This window comes from Gadus morhua, chromosome 8 (genome assembly GCF_902167405.1).
Source record: "Gadus morhua chromosome 8, gadMor3.0, whole genome shotgun sequence".
Taxonomy (NCBI): domain Eukaryota; kingdom Metazoa; phylum Chordata; class Actinopteri; order Gadiformes; family Gadidae; genus Gadus; species Gadus morhua.
This window is the reverse complement of record NC_044055.1, coordinates 1,399,951-1,416,820: the sequence shown is the minus strand read 5'-3', so window position 1 is coordinate 1,416,820 and position 16,870 is coordinate 1,399,951. Positions and strand designations below refer to the sequence as shown.

At 41.5% G+C, this 16,870-nt stretch overlaps 36 non-coding genes across 36 annotated transcripts; 13 read left to right on the top strand and 23 right to left on the bottom strand.

The window, feature by feature from the left end:
* Positions 1–314: 314 nt before the first annotated feature.
* trnas-gcu (transfer RNA serine (anticodon GCU)) lies at positions 315–396 on the bottom strand. Its single transcript has one exon. It is a non-coding gene; the product is annotated as a tRNA-Ser (tRNA).
* Positions 397–557: 161 nt separating this feature from the next.
* trnaq-cug (transfer RNA glutamine (anticodon CUG)) lies at positions 558–629 on the bottom strand. The gene has a single exon. It is a non-coding gene; the product is annotated as a tRNA-Gln (tRNA).
* A 136-nt stretch (positions 630–765) lies between these two features.
* Positions 766–837, top strand: trnag-ucc (transfer RNA glycine (anticodon UCC)). The gene has a single exon. It is a non-coding gene; the product is annotated as a tRNA-Gly (tRNA).
* Positions 838–1,161: 324 nt separating this feature from the next.
* Positions 1,162–1,243, bottom strand: trnas-gcu (transfer RNA serine (anticodon GCU)). Its single transcript has one exon. It is a non-coding gene; the product is annotated as a tRNA-Ser (tRNA).
* A 161-nt stretch (positions 1,244–1,404) lies between these two features.
* On the bottom strand, positions 1,405–1,476 carry trnaq-cug (transfer RNA glutamine (anticodon CUG)). The gene has a single exon. It is a non-coding gene; the product is annotated as a tRNA-Gln (tRNA).
* A 2,624-nt stretch (positions 1,477–4,100) lies between these two features.
* trnag-ucc (transfer RNA glycine (anticodon UCC)) lies at positions 4,101–4,172 on the top strand. Its single transcript has one exon. It is a non-coding gene; the product is annotated as a tRNA-Gly (tRNA).
* A 324-nt stretch (positions 4,173–4,496) lies between these two features.
* Positions 4,497–4,578, bottom strand: trnas-gcu (transfer RNA serine (anticodon GCU)). The gene has a single exon. It is a non-coding gene; the product is annotated as a tRNA-Ser (tRNA).
* Positions 4,579–4,739: 161 nt separating this feature from the next.
* Positions 4,740–4,811, bottom strand: trnaq-cug (transfer RNA glutamine (anticodon CUG)). Its single transcript has one exon. It is a non-coding gene; the product is annotated as a tRNA-Gln (tRNA).
* A 136-nt stretch (positions 4,812–4,947) lies between these two features.
* On the top strand, positions 4,948–5,019 carry trnag-ucc (transfer RNA glycine (anticodon UCC)). The gene has a single exon. It is a non-coding gene; the product is annotated as a tRNA-Gly (tRNA).
* Positions 5,020–5,586: 567 nt separating this feature from the next.
* trnaq-cug (transfer RNA glutamine (anticodon CUG)) lies at positions 5,587–5,658 on the bottom strand. Its single transcript has one exon. It is a non-coding gene; the product is annotated as a tRNA-Gln (tRNA).
* Positions 5,659–5,791: 133 nt separating this feature from the next.
* On the top strand, positions 5,792–5,863 carry trnag-ucc (transfer RNA glycine (anticodon UCC)). Its single transcript has one exon. It is a non-coding gene; the product is annotated as a tRNA-Gly (tRNA).
* A 567-nt stretch (positions 5,864–6,430) lies between these two features.
* Positions 6,431–6,502, bottom strand: trnaq-cug (transfer RNA glutamine (anticodon CUG)). Its single transcript has one exon. It is a non-coding gene; the product is annotated as a tRNA-Gln (tRNA).
* Positions 6,503–6,635: 133 nt separating this feature from the next.
* Positions 6,636–6,707, top strand: trnag-ucc (transfer RNA glycine (anticodon UCC)). Its single transcript has one exon. It is a non-coding gene; the product is annotated as a tRNA-Gly (tRNA).
* Positions 6,708–7,031: 324 nt separating this feature from the next.
* Positions 7,032–7,113, bottom strand: trnas-gcu (transfer RNA serine (anticodon GCU)). The gene has a single exon. It is a non-coding gene; the product is annotated as a tRNA-Ser (tRNA).
* Positions 7,114–7,274: 161 nt separating this feature from the next.
* On the bottom strand, positions 7,275–7,346 carry trnaq-cug (transfer RNA glutamine (anticodon CUG)). Its single transcript has one exon. It is a non-coding gene; the product is annotated as a tRNA-Gln (tRNA).
* A 136-nt stretch (positions 7,347–7,482) lies between these two features.
* Positions 7,483–7,554, top strand: trnag-ucc (transfer RNA glycine (anticodon UCC)). Its single transcript has one exon. It is a non-coding gene; the product is annotated as a tRNA-Gly (tRNA).
* Positions 7,555–7,878: 324 nt separating this feature from the next.
* On the bottom strand, positions 7,879–7,960 carry trnas-gcu (transfer RNA serine (anticodon GCU)). Its single transcript has one exon. It is a non-coding gene; the product is annotated as a tRNA-Ser (tRNA).
* Positions 7,961–8,121: 161 nt separating this feature from the next.
* On the bottom strand, positions 8,122–8,193 carry trnaq-cug (transfer RNA glutamine (anticodon CUG)). The gene has a single exon. It is a non-coding gene; the product is annotated as a tRNA-Gln (tRNA).
* Positions 8,194–8,326: 133 nt separating this feature from the next.
* On the top strand, positions 8,327–8,398 carry trnag-ucc (transfer RNA glycine (anticodon UCC)). Its single transcript has one exon. It is a non-coding gene; the product is annotated as a tRNA-Gly (tRNA).
* Positions 8,399–8,965: 567 nt separating this feature from the next.
* trnaq-cug (transfer RNA glutamine (anticodon CUG)) lies at positions 8,966–9,037 on the bottom strand. The gene has a single exon. It is a non-coding gene; the product is annotated as a tRNA-Gln (tRNA).
* A 133-nt stretch (positions 9,038–9,170) lies between these two features.
* On the top strand, positions 9,171–9,242 carry trnag-ucc (transfer RNA glycine (anticodon UCC)). Its single transcript has one exon. It is a non-coding gene; the product is annotated as a tRNA-Gly (tRNA).
* Positions 9,243–9,566: 324 nt separating this feature from the next.
* trnas-gcu (transfer RNA serine (anticodon GCU)) lies at positions 9,567–9,648 on the bottom strand. The gene has a single exon. It is a non-coding gene; the product is annotated as a tRNA-Ser (tRNA).
* Positions 9,649–9,809: 161 nt separating this feature from the next.
* Positions 9,810–9,881, bottom strand: trnaq-cug (transfer RNA glutamine (anticodon CUG)). The gene has a single exon. It is a non-coding gene; the product is annotated as a tRNA-Gln (tRNA).
* A 136-nt stretch (positions 9,882–10,017) lies between these two features.
* trnag-ucc (transfer RNA glycine (anticodon UCC)) lies at positions 10,018–10,089 on the top strand. Its single transcript has one exon. It is a non-coding gene; the product is annotated as a tRNA-Gly (tRNA).
* Positions 10,090–10,413: 324 nt separating this feature from the next.
* Positions 10,414–10,495, bottom strand: trnas-gcu (transfer RNA serine (anticodon GCU)). Its single transcript has one exon. It is a non-coding gene; the product is annotated as a tRNA-Ser (tRNA).
* A 161-nt stretch (positions 10,496–10,656) lies between these two features.
* Positions 10,657–10,728, bottom strand: trnaq-cug (transfer RNA glutamine (anticodon CUG)). Its single transcript has one exon. It is a non-coding gene; the product is annotated as a tRNA-Gln (tRNA).
* A 493-nt stretch (positions 10,729–11,221) lies between these two features.
* trnas-gcu (transfer RNA serine (anticodon GCU)) lies at positions 11,222–11,303 on the bottom strand. The gene has a single exon. It is a non-coding gene; the product is annotated as a tRNA-Ser (tRNA).
* Positions 11,304–13,147: 1,844 nt separating this feature from the next.
* Positions 13,148–13,219, bottom strand: trnaq-cug (transfer RNA glutamine (anticodon CUG)). Its single transcript has one exon. It is a non-coding gene; the product is annotated as a tRNA-Gln (tRNA).
* A 772-nt stretch (positions 13,220–13,991) lies between these two features.
* On the bottom strand, positions 13,992–14,063 carry trnaq-cug (transfer RNA glutamine (anticodon CUG)). Its single transcript has one exon. It is a non-coding gene; the product is annotated as a tRNA-Gln (tRNA).
* Positions 14,064–14,196: 133 nt separating this feature from the next.
* On the top strand, positions 14,197–14,268 carry trnag-ucc (transfer RNA glycine (anticodon UCC)). The gene has a single exon. It is a non-coding gene; the product is annotated as a tRNA-Gly (tRNA).
* Positions 14,269–14,835: 567 nt separating this feature from the next.
* trnaq-cug (transfer RNA glutamine (anticodon CUG)) lies at positions 14,836–14,907 on the bottom strand. Its single transcript has one exon. It is a non-coding gene; the product is annotated as a tRNA-Gln (tRNA).
* A 133-nt stretch (positions 14,908–15,040) lies between these two features.
* Positions 15,041–15,112, top strand: trnag-ucc (transfer RNA glycine (anticodon UCC)). The gene has a single exon. It is a non-coding gene; the product is annotated as a tRNA-Gly (tRNA).
* A 324-nt stretch (positions 15,113–15,436) lies between these two features.
* On the bottom strand, positions 15,437–15,518 carry trnas-gcu (transfer RNA serine (anticodon GCU)). The gene has a single exon. It is a non-coding gene; the product is annotated as a tRNA-Ser (tRNA).
* Positions 15,519–15,884: 366 nt separating this feature from the next.
* trnag-ucc (transfer RNA glycine (anticodon UCC)) lies at positions 15,885–15,956 on the top strand. The gene has a single exon. It is a non-coding gene; the product is annotated as a tRNA-Gly (tRNA).
* Positions 15,957–16,280: 324 nt separating this feature from the next.
* Positions 16,281–16,362, bottom strand: trnas-gcu (transfer RNA serine (anticodon GCU)). Its single transcript has one exon. It is a non-coding gene; the product is annotated as a tRNA-Ser (tRNA).
* Positions 16,363–16,731: 369 nt separating this feature from the next.
* Positions 16,732–16,803, top strand: trnag-ucc (transfer RNA glycine (anticodon UCC)). Its single transcript has one exon. It is a non-coding gene; the product is annotated as a tRNA-Gly (tRNA).
* Positions 16,804–16,870: the final 67 nt, after the last annotated feature.

Sequence of the window (16,870 nt, the reverse complement as noted above, 5' to 3'; positions counted from 1 at the left end):
TTTTCGAATGCCACAGGGATTCAGGACTTTAGAAATCAGTGTCTCTGTTTTCTTTTCGGTAAATATTGTGCTCCAGACTACATTTTGCCGGAACTGAAATATTTAACCGTGGTTCAGACCATAGAGAATGAACAAGACTCTTGCTTTAGCGAATGAGAACTTTCAAGATCAGTGTCTGTATTTTTTGGCAGTAAAGGTTGTGCTCTAGGCTACAATTAATTGAAATGAAAGGAAAATAGTGCAAAACGTCCTTGATTCATTGTACTTTGTTCCATGAAATGGAAGACGATGTACTTAGGTAAGAATGGTGCAAACGATGAGGATGGGATTCGAACCCACGCGTGCAGAGCACAATGGATTAGCAGTCCATCACCTTAACCACTCGGCCACCCCATCAGCTTAGCAAACTCTAAAATACTTTTTATTTTTTCCGAAATGTGGTCGAGACTAAATATGGGCAAGAGAGAATTTTTGAAAAAGTGTTTAAAGTCTCGGTGTTGGAAAAATGGATGAGGGACACAGCGAAGAGCCGTCGTCTGATGCTACACTGCTCTAATAGGTTCCACCGAGACTTGAACTCGGATCGCTGGATTCAGAGTCCAGAGTGCTAACCATTACACCATGGAACCAGTTCATCATAGACTGTTTCAGTAGACTGTGCAACCGTTCTTTAAACTAAATATAAGTGAAAATGACAAATTGAACAGTTCCACCGAGATTTGAGTTTGGGTTCGATGATTTCCGAGTATTAATTATGTCATTGTGGCATTGGTGGTATAGTGGTGAGCATAGCTGCCTTCCAAGCAGTTGACCCGGGTTCGATTCCCGGCTAATGCATTGGTATGGTTTTTCGAATGCCACAGGGATTCAGGACTTTAGAAATCAGTGTCTCTGTTTTCTTTTCGGTAAATATTGTGCTCCAGACTACATTTTGCCGGAACTGAAATATTTAACCGTGGTTCAGACCATAGAGAATGAACAAGACTCTTGCTTTAGCGAATGAGAACTTTCAAGATCAGTGTCTGTATTTTTTGGCAGTAAAGGTTGTGCTCTAGGCTACAATTAATTGAAATGAAAGGAAAATAGTGCAAAACGTCCTTGATTCATTGTACTTTTTTCCATGAAATGGAAGACGATGTACTTAGGTAAGAATGGTGCAAACGATGAGGATGGGATTCGAACCCACGCGTGCAGAGCACAATGGATTAGCAGTCCATCACCTTAACCACTCGGCCACCCCATCAGCTTAGCAACCTCTAAAATACTTTTTATTTTTTCCGAAATGTGGTCGAGACTAAATATGGGCAAGAGAGAATTTTTGAAAAAGTGTTTAAAGTCTCGGTGTTGGAAAAATGGATGAGGGACACAGCGAAGAGCCGTCGTCTGATGCTACACTGCTCTAATAGGTTCCACCGAGACTTGAACTCGGATCGCTGGATTCAGAGTCCAGAGTGCTAACCATTACACCATGGAACCAGTTCATCATAGACTGTTTCAGTAGACTGTGCAACCGTTCTTTAAACTAAATATAAGTGAAAATGACAAATTGAACAGTTCCACCGAGATTTGAGTTTGGGTTCGATGATTTCCGAGTATTAATTATGTCATTGTGGCATTGGTGGTATAGTGGTGAGCATAGCTGCCTTCCAAGCAGTTGACCGAATGCCACAGGGATTCAGGACTTTAGAAATCAGTGTCTCTGTTTTCTTTTCGGTAAATATTGTGCTCCAGACTACATTTTGGCGGAACTGAAATATTTAACCGTGGTTCAGACCATAGAGAATGAACAAGACTCTTGCTTTAGCGAATGAGAACTTTCAAGATCAGTGTCTGTATTTTTTGGCAGTAAAGGTTGTGCTCTAGGCTACAATTAATTGAAATGAAAGGAAAATAGTGCAAAACGTCCTTGATTCATTGTACTTTTTTCCATGAAATGGAAGACGATGTACTTATGTAAGAATGGTGCAAACGATGAGGATGGGATTCGAACCCACGCGTGCAGAGCACAATGGAATAGCAGTCCATCATCTTAACCACTCGGCCACCCCATCAGCTTATCAACCTCTAAAATACTTTTTATTTTTTCCGAAATGTGGTCGAGACTAAATATGGGCAAGAGAGATTTTTTGAAAAAGTGTTTAAAGTCTCGGTGTTGGAAAGATGGATGAGGGACACAGCGTAGAGCCGTCGTCTGATGCTACACTGCTCTAATAGACTTGAACTCGGATCGCTGGATTCAGAGTCCAGAGTGCTAACCATTACACCATGGAACCAGTTCATCATAGACTGTTTCAGTAGACTCTGCAACCGTTCTTTAAACTAAATATAAGTGAAAATGACAAATTGAACAGTTCCACCGAGATTTGAGTTTGGGTTCGATGATTTCCGAGTATAAGTTTTGTCATTGTGGCATTGGTGGTATAGTGGTGAGCTTAGCTGCCTTCCAAGCAGTTGACCCGGGTTCGATTCCCGGCCAATGCATTGGTATGCTTTTTCGAATGCCACAGGGATTCAGGACTTTAGAAATCAGTGTCTCTGTTTTCTTTTCGGTAAATATTGTGCTCCAGACTACATTTTGGCGGAACTGAAATATTTAACCGTGGTTCAGACCATAGAGAATGAACAAGACTCTTGCTTTAGCGAATGAGAACTTTCAAGATCAGTGTCGGTATTTTTTGGCAGTAAAGGTTGTGCTCTAGGCTACAATTAATTGAAATGAAAGGAAAATAGTGCAAAACGTCCTTGATTCATTGTACTTTTTTCCATGAAATGGAAGACGATGTACTTAGGTAAGAATGGTGCAAACGATGAGGATGGCATTCGAACCCACGCGTGCAGAGCACAATGGATTAGCAGTCCATCATCTTAACCACTCGGCCACCCCATCAGCTTAGCAACCTCTAAAATACTTTTTAATTTTTCCGAAATGTGGTCGAGACTAAATATGGGCAAGAGAGAATTTTTGAAAAAGTGTTTAAAGTCTCGGTGTTGGAAAAATGGATGAGGGACACAGCGAAGAGCCGTCGTCTGATGCTACACTGCTCTAATAGGTTCCACCGTGACTTGAACTCGGATCGCTGCATTCAGAGTCCAGAGTGCTAACCATTACACCATGGAACCAGTTCATCATAGACTGTTTCAGTAGACTCTGCAACCGTTCTTTAAACTAAATATAAGTGAAAATGACAAATTGAACAGTTCCACCGAGATTTGAGTTTGGGTTCGATGATTTCCGAGTATAATTTATGTCATTGTGGCATTGGTGGTATAGTGGTGAGCTTAGCTGCCTTCCAAGCAGTTGACCCGGGTTCGATTCCCGGCCAATGTATTGGTATGCTTTTTCGAATGCCACAGGGATTCAGGACTTTAGAAATCAGTGTCTCTGTTTTCTTTTCGGTAAATATTGTGCTCCAGACTACATTTTGGCGGAACTGAAATATTTAACCGTGGTTCAGACCATAGAGAATGAACAAGACTCTTGCTTTAGCGAATGAGAACTTTCAAGATCAGTGTCGGTATTTTTTGGCAGTAAAGGTTGTGCTCTAGGCTACAATTAATTGAAATGAAAGGAAAATAGTGCAAAACGTCCTTGATTCATTGTACTTTTTTCCATGAAATGGAAGACGATGTACTTAGGTAAGAATGGTGCAAACGATGAGGATGGGATTCGAACCCACGCGTGCAGAGCACAATGGATTAGCAGTCCATCACCTCAACCACTCGGCCACCCCATCAGCTTGGCAACCTCTAAAATACTTTTTATTTTTTCCGAAATGTGGTCGAGACTAAATATGGGCAAGAGAGAATTTTTGAAAAAGTGTTTAAAGTCTCGGTGTTGGAAAAATGGATGAGGGACACAGCGAAGAGCCGTCGTCTGATGCTACACTGCTCTAATAGGTTCCACCGAGACTTGAACTCGGATCGCAGGATTCAGAGTCCAGAGTGCTAACCATTACACCATCGAACCAGTTCATCATAGACTGTTTCAGTAGACTGTGCAACCGTTCTTTAAACTAAATATAAGTGAAAATGACAAATTGAACAGTTCCACCGAGATTTGAGTTTGGGTTTGATGATTTCCTAGTATAATATTCATTGTGGCATTGGTGGTATAGTGGTGAGCATAGCTGCCTTCCAAGCAGTTGACCCGGGTTCGATTCCCGGCCAATGCATTGGTATGTTTTTTCGAATGCCACAGGGATTCAGGACTTTAGAAATCAGTGTCTCTGTTTTCTTTTCGGTAAATATTGTGCTCCAGACTACATTTTGCCGGAACTGAAATATTTAACCGTGGTTCAGACCATAGAGAATGAACAAGACTCTTGCTTTAGCGAATGAGAACTTTCAAGATCAGTGTCTGTATTTTTTGGCAGTAAAGGTTGTGCTCTAGGCTACAATTAATTGAAATGAAAGGAAAATAGTGCAAAACGTCCTTGATTCATTGTACTTTTTTCCATGAAATGGAAGACGATGTACTTATGTAAGAATGGTGCAAACGATGAGGATGGGATTCGAACCCACGCATGCAGAGCACAATGGATTAGCAGTCCATCACCTTAACCACTCGGCCACCCCATCAGCTTATCAACCTCTAAAATACTTTTTATTTTTTCCGAAATGTGGTCGAGACTAAATATGGGCAAGAGAGATTTTTTGAAAAAGTGTTTAAAGTCTCGGTGTTGGAAAAATGGATGAGGGACACAGCGAAGAGCCGTCGTCTGATGCTACACTGCTCTAATAGGTTCCACCGAGACTTGAACTCGGATCGCTGGATTCAGAGTCCAGAGTGCTAACCATTACACCATGGAACCAGTTCATCATAGACTGTTTCAGTAGACTGTGCAACCGTTCTTTAAACTAAATATAAGTGAAAATGACAAATTGAACAGTTCCACCGAGATTTGAGTTTGGGTTCGATGATTTCCGAGTATTAATTATGTCATTGTGGCATTGGTGGTATAGTGGTGAGCATAGCTGCCTTCCAAGCAGTTGACCCGGGTTCGATTCCCGGCCAATGCATTGGTATGCTTTTTCGAATGCCACAGGGATTCAGGACTTTAGAAATCAGTGTCTCTGTTTTCTTTTCGGTAAATATTGTGCTCCAGACTACATTTTGGCGGAACTGAAATATTTAACCGTGGTTCAGACCATAGAGAATGAACAAGACTCTTGCTTTAGCGAATGAGAACTTTCAAGATCAGTGTCTGTATTTTTTGGCAGTAAAGGTTGTGCTCTAGGCTACAATTAATTGAAATGAAAGGAAAATAGTGCAAAACGTCCTTGATTCATTGTACTTTTTTCCATGAAATGGAAGACGATGTACTTAGGTAAGAATGGTGCAAACGATGAGGATAGGATTCGAACCCACGCGTGCAGAGCACAATGGATTAGCAGTCCATCACCTCAACCACTCGGCCACCCCATCAGCTTAGCAACCTCTAAAATACTTTTTATTTTTTCCGAAATGTGGTCGAGACTAAATATGGGCAAGAGAGAATTTTTGAAAAAGTGTTTAAAGTCTCGGTGTTGGAAAAATGGATGAGGGACACAGCGAAGAGCCGTCGTCTGATGCTACACTGCTCTATTAGGTTCCACCGAGACTTGAACTCGGATCGCTGGATTCAGAGTCCAGAGTGCTAACCATTACACCATGGAACCAGTTCATCATAGACTGTTTCAGTAGACTCTGCAACCGTTCTTTAAACTAAATATAAGTGAAAATGACAAATTGAACAGTTCCACCGAGATTTGAGTTTGGGTTTGATGATTTCCTAGTATAATTTTCATTGTGGCATTGGTGGTATAGTGGTGAGCATATCTGCCTTCCAAGCAGTTGACCCGGGTTCGATTCCCGGCCAATGCATTGGTATGCTTTTTCGAATGCCACAGGGATTCAGGACTTTAGAAATCAGTGTCTCTGTTTTCTTTTCGGTAAATATTGTGCTCCAGACTACATTTTGGCGGAACTGAAATATTTAACCGTGATTCAGACCATAGAGAACGAACAAGACTCTTGCTTTAGCGAATGAGAACTTTCAAGATCAGTGTCTGTATTTTTTGGCAGTAAAGGTTGTGCTCTAGGCTACAATTAATTGAAATGAAAGGAAAATAGTGCAAAACGTCCTTAATTCATTGTACTTTTTTCCATGAAATGAAAGACGATGTACTTATGTAAGAATGGTGCAAACGATGAGGATGGGATTCGAACCCACGCGTGCAGAGCACAATGGATTAGCAGTCCATCACCTCAACCACTCGGCCACCCCATCAGCTTAGCAACCTCTAAAATACTTTTTATTTTTTCCGAAATGTGGGCGAGACTAAATATGGGCAAGAGAGAATTTTTGAAAAAGTGTTTAAAGTCTCGGTGTTGGAAAAATGGATGAGGGACACAGCGAAGAGCCGTCGTCTGATGCTACACTGCTCTAATAGGTTCCACCGAGACTTGAACTCGGATCGCTGGATTCAGAGTCCAGAGTGCTAACCATTACACCATGGAACCAGTTCATCATAGACTGTTTCAGTAGACTGTGCAACCGTTCTTTAAACTAAATATAAGTGAAAATGACAAATTGAACAGTTCCACCGAGATTTGAGTTTGGGTTTGATGATTTCCTAGTATAATATTCATTGTGGCATTGGTGGTATAGTGGTGAGCATAGCTGCCTTCCAAGCAGTTGACCCGGGTTCGATTCCCGGCCAATGCATTGGTATGCTTTTTCGAATGCCACAGGGATTCAGGACTTTAGAAATCAGTGTCTCTGTTTTCTTTTCGGTAAATATTGTGCTCCAGACTACATTTTGCCGGAACTGAAATATTTAACCGTGGTTCAGACCATAGAGAATGAACAAGACTCTTGCTTTAGCGAATGAGAACTTTCAAGATCAGTGTCTGTATTTTTTGGCAGTAAAGGTTGTGCTCTAGGCTACAATTAATTGAAATGAAAGGAAAATAGTGCAAAACGTCCTTGATTCATTGTACTTTGTTCCATGAAATGGAAGACGATGTACTTAGGTAAGAATGGTGCAAACGATGAGGATGGGATTCGAACCCACGCGTGCAGAGCACAATGGATTAGCAGTCCATCACCTTAACCACTCGGCCACCCCATCAGCTTAGCAACCTCTAAAATACTTTTTATTTTTTCCGAAATGTGGTCGAGACTAAATATGGGCAAGAGAGAATTTTTGAAAAAGTGTTTAAAGTCTCGGTGTTGGAAAAATGGATGAGGGACACAGCGAAGAGCCGTCGTCTGATGCTACACTGCTCTAATAGGTTCCACCGAGACTTGAACTCGGATCGCTGGATTCAGAGTCCAGAGTGCTAACCATTACACCATGGAACCAGTTCATCATAGACTGTTTCAGTAGACTGTGCAACCGTTCTTTAAACTAAATATAAGTGAAAATGACAAATTGAACAGTTCCACCGAGATTTGAGTTTGGGTTCGATGATTTCCGAGTATTAATTATGTCATTGTGGCATTGGTGGTATAGTGGTGAGCATAGCTGCCTTCCAAGCAGTTGACCCGGGTTCGATTCCCGGCCAATGCATTGGTATGGTTTTTCGAATGCCACAGGGATTCAGGACTTTAGAAATCAGTGTCTCTGTTTTCTTTTCGGTAAATATTGTGCTCCAGACTACATTTTGCCGGAACTGAAATATTTAACCGTGGTTCAGACTATAGAGAATGAACAAGACTCTTGCTTTAGCGAATGAGAACTTTCAAGATCAGTGTCTGTATTTTTTGGCAGTAAAGGTTGTGCTCTAGGCTACAATTAATTGAAATGAAAGGAAAATAGTGCAAAACGTCCTTGATTCATTGTACTTTTTTCCATGAAATGGAAGACGATGTACTTAGGTAAGAATGGTGCAAACGATGAGGATGGGATTCGAACCCACGCGTGCAGAGCACAATGGATTAGCAGTCCATCACCTTAACCACTCGGCCACCCCATCAGCTTAGCAACCTCTAAAATACTTTTTATTTTTTCCGAAATGTGGTCGAGACTAAATATGGGCAAGAGAGAATTTTTGAAAAAGTGTTTAAAGTCTCGGTGTTGGAAAAATGGATGAGGGACACAGCGAAGAGCCGTCGTCTGATGCTACACTGCTCTAATAGGTTCCACCGAGACTTGAACTCGGATCGCTGGATTCAGAGTCCAGAGTGCTAACCATTACACCATGGAACCAGTTCATCATAGACTGTTTCAGTAGACTCTGCAACCGTTCTTTAAACTAAATATAAGTGAAAATGACAAATTGAACAGTTCCACCGAGATTTGAGTTTGGGTTTGATGATTTCCTAGTATAATTTTCATTGTGGCATTGGTGGTATAGTGGTGAGCATATCTGCCTTCCAAGCAGTTGACCCGGGTTCGATTCCCGGCCAATGCATTGGTATGCTTTTTCGAATGCCACAGGGATTCAGGACTTTAGAAATCAGTGTCTCTGTTTTCTTTTCGGTAAATATTGTGCTCCAGACTACATTTTGGCGGAACTGAAATATTTAACCGTGATTCAGACCATAGAGAACGAACAAGACTCTTGCTTTAGCGAATGAGAACTTTCAAGATCAGTGTCTGTATTTTTTGGCAGTAAAGGTTGTGCTCTAGGCTACAATTAATTGAAATGAAAGGAAAATAGTGCAAAACGTCCTTAATTCATTGTACTTTTTTCCATGAAATGAAAGACGATGTACTTATGTAAGAATGGTGCAAACGATGAGGATGGGATTCGAACCCACGCGTGCAGAGCACAATGGATTAGCAGTCCATCACCTCAACCACTCGGCCACCCCATCAGCTTAGCAACCTCTAAAATACTTTTTATTTTTTCCGAAATGTGGGCGAGACTAAATATGGGCAAGAGAGAATTTTTGAAAAAGTGTTTAAAGTCTCGGTGTTGGAAAAATGGATGAGGGACACAGCGAAGAGCCGTCGTCTGATGCTACACTGCTCTAATAGGTTCCACCGAGACTTGAACTCGGATCGCTGGATTCAGAGTCCAGAGTGCTAACCATTACACCATGGAACCAGTTCATCATAGACTGTTTCAGTAGACTGTGCAACCGTTCTTTAAACTAAATATAAGTGAAAATGACAAATTGAACAGTTCCACCGAGATTTGAGTTTGGGTTTGATGATTTCCTAGTATAATATTCATTGTGGCATTGGTGGTATAGTGGTGAGCATAGCTGCCTTCCAAGCAGTTGACCCGGGTTCGATTCCCGGCCAATGCATTGGTATGCTTTTTCGAATGCCACAGGGATTCAGGACTTTAGAAATCAGTGTCTCTGTTTTCTTTTCGGTAAATATTGTGCTCCAGACTACATTTTGCCGGAACTGAAATATTTAACCGTGGTTCAGACCATAGAGAATGAACAAGACTCTTGCTTTAGCGAATGAGAACTTTCAAGATCAGTGTCTGTATTTTTTGGCAGTAAAGGTTGTGCTCTAGGCTACAATTAATTGAAATGAAAGGAAAATAGTGCAAAACGTCCTTGATTCATTGTACTTTGTTCCATGAAATGGAAGACGATGTACTTAGGTAAGAATGGTGCAAACGATGAGGATGGGATTCGAACCCACGCGTGCAGAGCACAATGGATTAGCAGTCCATCACCTTAACCACTCGGCCACCCCATCAGCTTAGCAAACTCTAAAATACTTTTTATTTTTTCCGAAATGTGGTCGAGACTAAATATGGGCAAGAGAGAATTTTTGAAAAAGTGTTTAAAGTCTCGGTGTTGGAAAAATGGATGAGGGACACAGCGAAGAGCCGTCGTCTGATGCTACACTGCTCTAATAGGTTCCACCGAGACTTGAACTCGGATCGCTGGATTCAGAGTCCAGAGTGCTAACCATTACACCATGGAACCAGTTCATCATAGACTGTTTCAGTAGACTGTGCAACCGTTCTTTAAACTAAATATAAGTGAAAATGACAAATTGAACAGTTCCACCGAGATTTGAGTTTGGGTTCGATGATTTCCGAGTATTAATTATGTCATTGTGGCATTGGTGGTATAGTGGTGAGCATAGCTGCCTTCCAAGCAGTTGACCCGGGTTCGATTCCCGGCCAATGCATTGGTATGGTTTTTCGAATGCCACAGGGATTCAGGACTTTAGAAATCAGTGTCTCTGTTTTCTTTTCGGTAAATATTGTGCTCCAGACTACATTTTGCCGGAACTGAAATATTTAACCGTGGTTCAGACCATAGAGAATGAACAAGACTCTTGCTTTAGCGAATGAGAACTTTCAAGATCAGTGTCTGTATTTTTTGGCAGTAAAGGTTGTGCTCTAGGCTACAATTAATTGAAATGAAAGGAAAATAGTGCAAAACGTCCTTGATTCATTGTACTTTTTTCCATGAAATGGAAGACGATGTACTTAGGTAAGAATGGTGCAAACGATGAGGATGGGATTCGAACCCACGCGTGCAGAGCACAATGGATTAGCAGTCCATCACCTTAACCACTCGGCCACCCCATCAGCTTAGCAACCTCTAAAATACTTTTTATTTTTTCCGAAATGTGGTCGAGACTAAATATGGGCAAGAGAGAATTTTTGAAAAAGTGTTTAAAGTCTCGGTGTTGGAAAAATGGATGAGGGACACAGCGAAGAGCCGTCGTCTGATGCTACACTGCTCTAATAGGTTCCACCGAGACTTGAACTCGGATCGCTGGATTCAGAGTCCAGAGTGCTAACCATTACACCATGGAACCAGTTCATCATAGACTGTTTCAGTAGACTGTGCAACCGTTCTTTAAACTAAATATAAGTGAAAATGACAAATTGAACAGTTCCACCGAGATTTGAGTTTGGGTTCGATGATTTCCGAGTATTAATTATGTCATTGTGGCATTGGTGGTATAGTGGTGAGCATAGCTGCCTTCCAAGCAGTTGACCGAATGCCACAGGGATTCAGGACTTTAGAAATCAGTGTCTCTGTTTTCTTTTCGGTAAATATTGTGCTCCAGACTACATTTTGGCGGAACTGAAATATTTAACCGTGGTTCAGACCATAGAGAATGAACAAGACTCTTGCTTTAGCGAATGAGAACTTTCAAGATCAGTGTCTGTATTTTTTGGCAGTAAAGGTTGTGCTCTAGGCTACAATTAATTGAAATGAAAGGAAAATAGTGCAAAACGTCCTTGATTCATTGTACTTTTTTCCATGAAATGGAAGACGATGTACTTATGTAAGAATGGTGCAAACGATGAGGATGGGATTCGAACCCACGCGTGCAGAGCACAATGGATTAGCAGTCCATCACCTTAACCACTCGGCCACCCCATCAGCTTATCAACCTCTAAAATACTTTTTATTTTTTCCGAAATGTGGTCGAGACTAAATATGGGCAAGAGAGATTTTTTGAAAAAGTGTTTAAAGTCTCGGTGTTGGAAAGATGGATGAGGGACACAGCGTAGAGCCGTCGTCTGATGCTACACTGCTCTAATAGACTTGAACTCGGATCGCTGGATTCAGAGTCCAGAGTGCTAACCATTACACCATGGAACCAGTTCATCATAGACTGTTTCAGTAGACTCTGCAACCGTTCTTTAAACTAAATATAAGTGAAAATGACAAATTGAACAGTTCCACCGAGATTTGAGTTTGGGTTCGATGATTTCCGAGTATAAGTTTTGTCATTGTGGCATTGGTGGTATAGTGGTGAGCTTAGCTGCCTTCCAAGCAGTTGACCCGGGTTCGATTCCCGGCCAATGCATTGGTATGCTTTTTCGAATGCCACAGGGATTCAGGACTTTAGAAATCAGTGTCTCTGTTTTCTTTTCGGTAAATATTGTGCTCCAGACTACATTTTGGCGGAACTGAAATATTTAACCGTGGTTCAGACCATAGAGAATGAACAAGACTCTTGCTTTAGCGAATGAGAACTTTCAAGATCAGTGTCGGTATTTTTTGGCAGTAAAGGTTGTGCTCTAGGCTACAATTAATTGAAATGAAAGGAAAATAGTGCAAAACGTCCTTGATTCATTGTACTTTTTTCCATGAAATGGAAGACGATGTACTTAGGTAAGAATGGTGCAAACGATGAGGATGGCATTCGAACCCACGCGTGCAGAGCACAATGGATTAGCAGTCCATCATCTTAACCACTCGGCCACCCCATCAGCTTAGCAACCTCTAAAATACTTTTTAATTTTTCCGAAATGTGGTCGAGACTAAATATGGGCAAGAGAGAATTTTTGAAAAAGTGTTTAAAGTCTCGGTGTTGGAAAAATGGATGAGGGACACAGCGAAGAGCCGTCGTCTGATGCTACAGTGCTCTAATAGGTTCCACCGTGACTTGAACTCGGATCGCTGCATTCAGAGTCCAGAGTGCTAACCATTACACCATGGAACCAGTTCATCATAGACTGTTTCAGTAGACTGTGCAACCGTTCTTTAAACTAAATATAAGTGAAAATGACAAATTGAACAGTTCCACCGAGATTTGAGTTTGGGTTCGATGATTTCCGAGTATAATTTATGTCATTGTGGCATTGGTGGTATAGTGGTGAGCTTAGCTGCCTTCCAAGCAGTTGACCCGGGTTCGATTCCCGGCCAATGCATTGGTATGCTTTTTCGAATGCCACAGGGATTCAGGACTTTAGAAATCAGTGTCTCTGTTTTCTTTTCGGTAAATATTGTGCTCCAGACTACATTTTGGCGGAACTGAAATATTTAACCGTGGTTCAGACCATAGAGAATGAACAAGACTCTTGCCTTAGCGAATGAGAACTTTCAAGATCAGTGTCGGTATTTTTTGGCAGTAAAGGTTGTGCTCTAGGCTACAATTAATTGAAATGAAAGGAAAATAGTGCAAAACGTCCTTGATTCATTGTACTTTTTTCCATGAAATGGAAGACGATGTACTTAGGTAAGAATGGTGCAAACGATGAGGATGGGATTCGAACCCACGCGTGCAGAGCACAATGGATTAGCAGTCCATCACCTCAACCACTCGGCCACCCCATCAGCTTGGCAACCTCTAAAATACTTTTTATTTTTTCCGAAATGTGGTCGAGACTAAATATGGGCAAGAGAGAATTTTTGAAAAAGTGTTTAAAGTCTCGGTGTTGGAAAAATGGATGAGGGACACAGCGAAGAGCCGTCGTCTGATGCTACACTGCTCTAATAGGTTCCACCGAGACTTGAACTCGGATCGCTGGATTCAGAGTCCAGAGTGCTAACCATTACACCATGGAACCAGTTCACCATAGACTGTTTCAGTAGACTGTGCAACCGTTCTTTAAACTAAATATAAGTGAAAATGACAAATTGAAAAGTTCCACCGAGATTTGAGTTTGGGTTTGATGATTTCCTAGTATAATTTTCATTGTGGCATTGGTGGTATAGTGGTGAGCATAGCTGCCTTCCAATCAGTTGACCCGGGTTCGATTCCCGGCCAATGCATTGGTATGCTTTTTCGAATGCCACAGGGATTCAGGACTTTAGAAATCAGTGTCTCTGTTTTCTTTTCGGTAAATATTGTGCTCCAGACTACATTTTGCCGGAACTGAAATATTTAACCGTGGTTCAGACCATAGAGAATGAACAAGACTCTTGCTTTAGCGAATGAGAACTTTCAAGATCAGTGTCTGTATTTTTTGGCAGTAAAGGTTGTGCTCTAGGCTACAATTAATTGAAATGAAAGGAAAATAGTGCAAAACGTCCTTGATTCATTGTACTTTTTTCCATGAAATGGAAGACGATGTACTTATGTAAGAATGGTGCAAACGATGAGGATGGGATTCAAACCCACGCGTGCAGAGCACAATGGATTAGCAGTCCATCACCTTAACCACTCGGCCACCCCATCAGCTTATCAACCTCTAAAATACTTTTTATTTTTTCCGAAATGTGGTCGAGACTAAATATGGGCAAGAGAGATTTTTTGAAAAAGTGTTTAAAGTCTCGGTGTTGGAAAAATGGATGAGGGACACAGCGTAGAGCCGTCGTCTGATGCTACACTGCTCTAATAGGTTCCACCGAGACTTGAACTCGGATCGCTGGATTCAGAGTCCAGAGTGCTAACCATTACACCATGGAACCAGTTCACCATAGACTGTTTCAGTAGACTGTGCAACCGTTCTTTAAACTAAATATAAGTGAAAATGACAAATTGAAAAGTTCCACCGAGATTTGAGTTTGGGTTTGATGATTTCCTAGTATAATTTTCATTGTGGCATTGGTGGTATAGTGGTGAGCATAGCTGCCTTCCAAGCAGTTGACCCGGGTTCGATTCCCGGCCAATGCATTGGTATGCTTTTTCGAATGCCACAGGGATTCAGGACTTTAGAAATCAGTGTCTCTGTTTTCTTTTCGGTAAATATTGTGCTCCAGACTACATTTTGGCGGAACTGAAATATTTAACCGTGGTTCAGACCATAGAGAATGAACAAGACTCTTGCTTTAGCGAATGAGAACTTTCAAGATCAGTGTCTGTATTTTTTGGCAGTAAAGGTTGTGCTCTAGGCTACAATTAATTGAAATGAAAGGAAAATAGTGCAAAACGTCCTTGATTCATTGTACTTTTTTCCATGAAATGGAAGACGATGTACTTAGGTAAGAATGGTGCAAACGATGAGGATAGGATTCGAACCCACGCGTGCAGAGCACAATGGATTAGCAGTCCATCACCTCAACCACTCGGCCACCCCATCAGCTTAGCAACCTCTAAAATACTTTTTATTTTTTCCGAAATGTGGTCGAGACTAAATATGGGCAAGAGAGAATTTTTGAAAAAGTGTTTAAAGTCTCGGTGTTGGAAAAATGGATGAGGGACACAGCGAAGAGCCGTCGTCTGATGCTACACTGCTCTAATAGGTTCCACCGAGACTTGAACTCGGATCGCTGGATTCAGAGTCCAGAGTGCTAACCATTACACCATGGAACCAGTTCATCATAGACTGTTTCAGTAGACTGTGCAACCGTTCTTTAAACTAAATATAAGTGAAAATGACAAATTGAACAGTTCCACCGAGATTTGAGTTTGGGTTTGATGATTTCCTACTATAATATTCATTGTGGCATTGGTGGTATAGTGGTGAGCATAGCTGCCTTCCAAGCAGTTGACCCGGGTTCGATTCCCGGCCAATGCATTGGTATGCTTTTTCGAATGCCACAGGGATTCAGGACTTTAGAAATCAGTGTCTCTGTTTTCTTTTCGGTAAATATTGTGCTCCAGACTACATTTTGCCGGAACTGAAATATTTAACCGTGGTTCAGACCATAGAGAATGAACAAGACTCTTGCTTTAGCGAATGAGAACTTTCAAGATCAGTGTCTGTATTTTTTGGCAGTAAAGGTTGTGCTCTAGGCTACAATTAATTGAAATGAAAGGAAAATAGTGCAAAACGTCCTTGATTCATTGTACTTTTTTCCATGAAATGGAAGACGATGTACTTATGTAAGAATGGTGCAAACGATGAGGATGGGATTCGAACCCACGCGTGCAGAGCACAATGGATTAGCAGTCCATCACCTTAACCACTCGGCCACCCCATCAGCTTATCAACCTCTAAAATACTTTTTATCTTTTCCGAAATGTGGTCGAGACTAAATATGGGCAAGAGAGATTTTTTGAAAAAGTGTTTAAAGTCTCGGTGTTGGAAAAATGGATGAGGGACACAGCGTAGAGCCGTCGTCTGATGCTACACTGCTCTAATAGGTTCCACCGAGACCTGAACTCGGATCGCTGGATTCAGAGTCCAGAGTGCTAACCATTACACCATGGAACCAGTTCATCATAGACTGTTTCAGTAGACTGTGCAACCGTTCTTTAAACTAAATATAAGTGAAAATGACAAATTGAACAGTTCCACCGAGATTTGAGTTTGGGTTTGATGATTTCCTAGTATAATTTTCATTGTGGCATTGGTGGTATAGTGGTGAGCATAGCTGCCTTCCAAGCAGTTGACCCGGGTTCGATTCCCGGCCAATGCATTGGTATGCTCTTTCGAATGCCACAGGGATTCAGTACTTTAGAAATCAGTGTCTCTGTTTTCTTTTCGGTAAATATTGTGCTCCAGACTACATTTTGCCGGAACTGAAATATTTAACCGTGGTTCAGACCATAGAGAATGAACAAGACTCTTGCTTTAGCGAATGAGAACTTTCAAGATCAGTGTCTGTATTTTTTGGCAGTAAAGGTTGTGCTCTAGGCTACAATTAATTGAAATGAAAGGAAAATAGTGCAAAACGTCCTTGATTCATTGTACTTTTTTCCATGAAATGGAAGACGATGTACTTATGTAAGAATGGTGCAAACGATGAGGATGGGATTCGAACCCACGCGTGCAGAGCACAATGGATTAGCAGTCCATCACCTTAACCACTCGGCCACCCCATCAGCTTATCAACCTCTAAAATACTTTTTATCTTTTCCGAAATGTGGTCGAGACTAAATATGGGCAAGAGAGATTTTTTGAAAAAGTGTTTAAAGTCTCGGTGTTGGAAAAATGGATGAGGGACACAGCGAAGAGCCGTCGTCTGATGCTACACTGCTCTAATAGGTTCCACCGAGACCTGAACTCGGATCGCTGGATTCAGAGTCCAGAGTGCTAACCATTACACCATGGAACCAGTTCATCATAGACTGTTTCAGTAGACTCTGCAACCGTTCTTTAAACTAAATATAAGTGAAAATGACAAATTGAACAGTTCCACCGAGATTTGAGTTTGGGTTCGATGATTTCCGAGTATAATTTATGTCATTGTGGCATTGGTGGTATAGTGGTGAGCATAGCTGCCTTCCAAGCAGTTGACCCGGGTTCGATTCCCGGCCGATGCATTGGTATGCTTTTTCGAATGCCACAGGGATTCAGGACTTTAGAAATCAGTGTCTCTGTTTTCTTTTC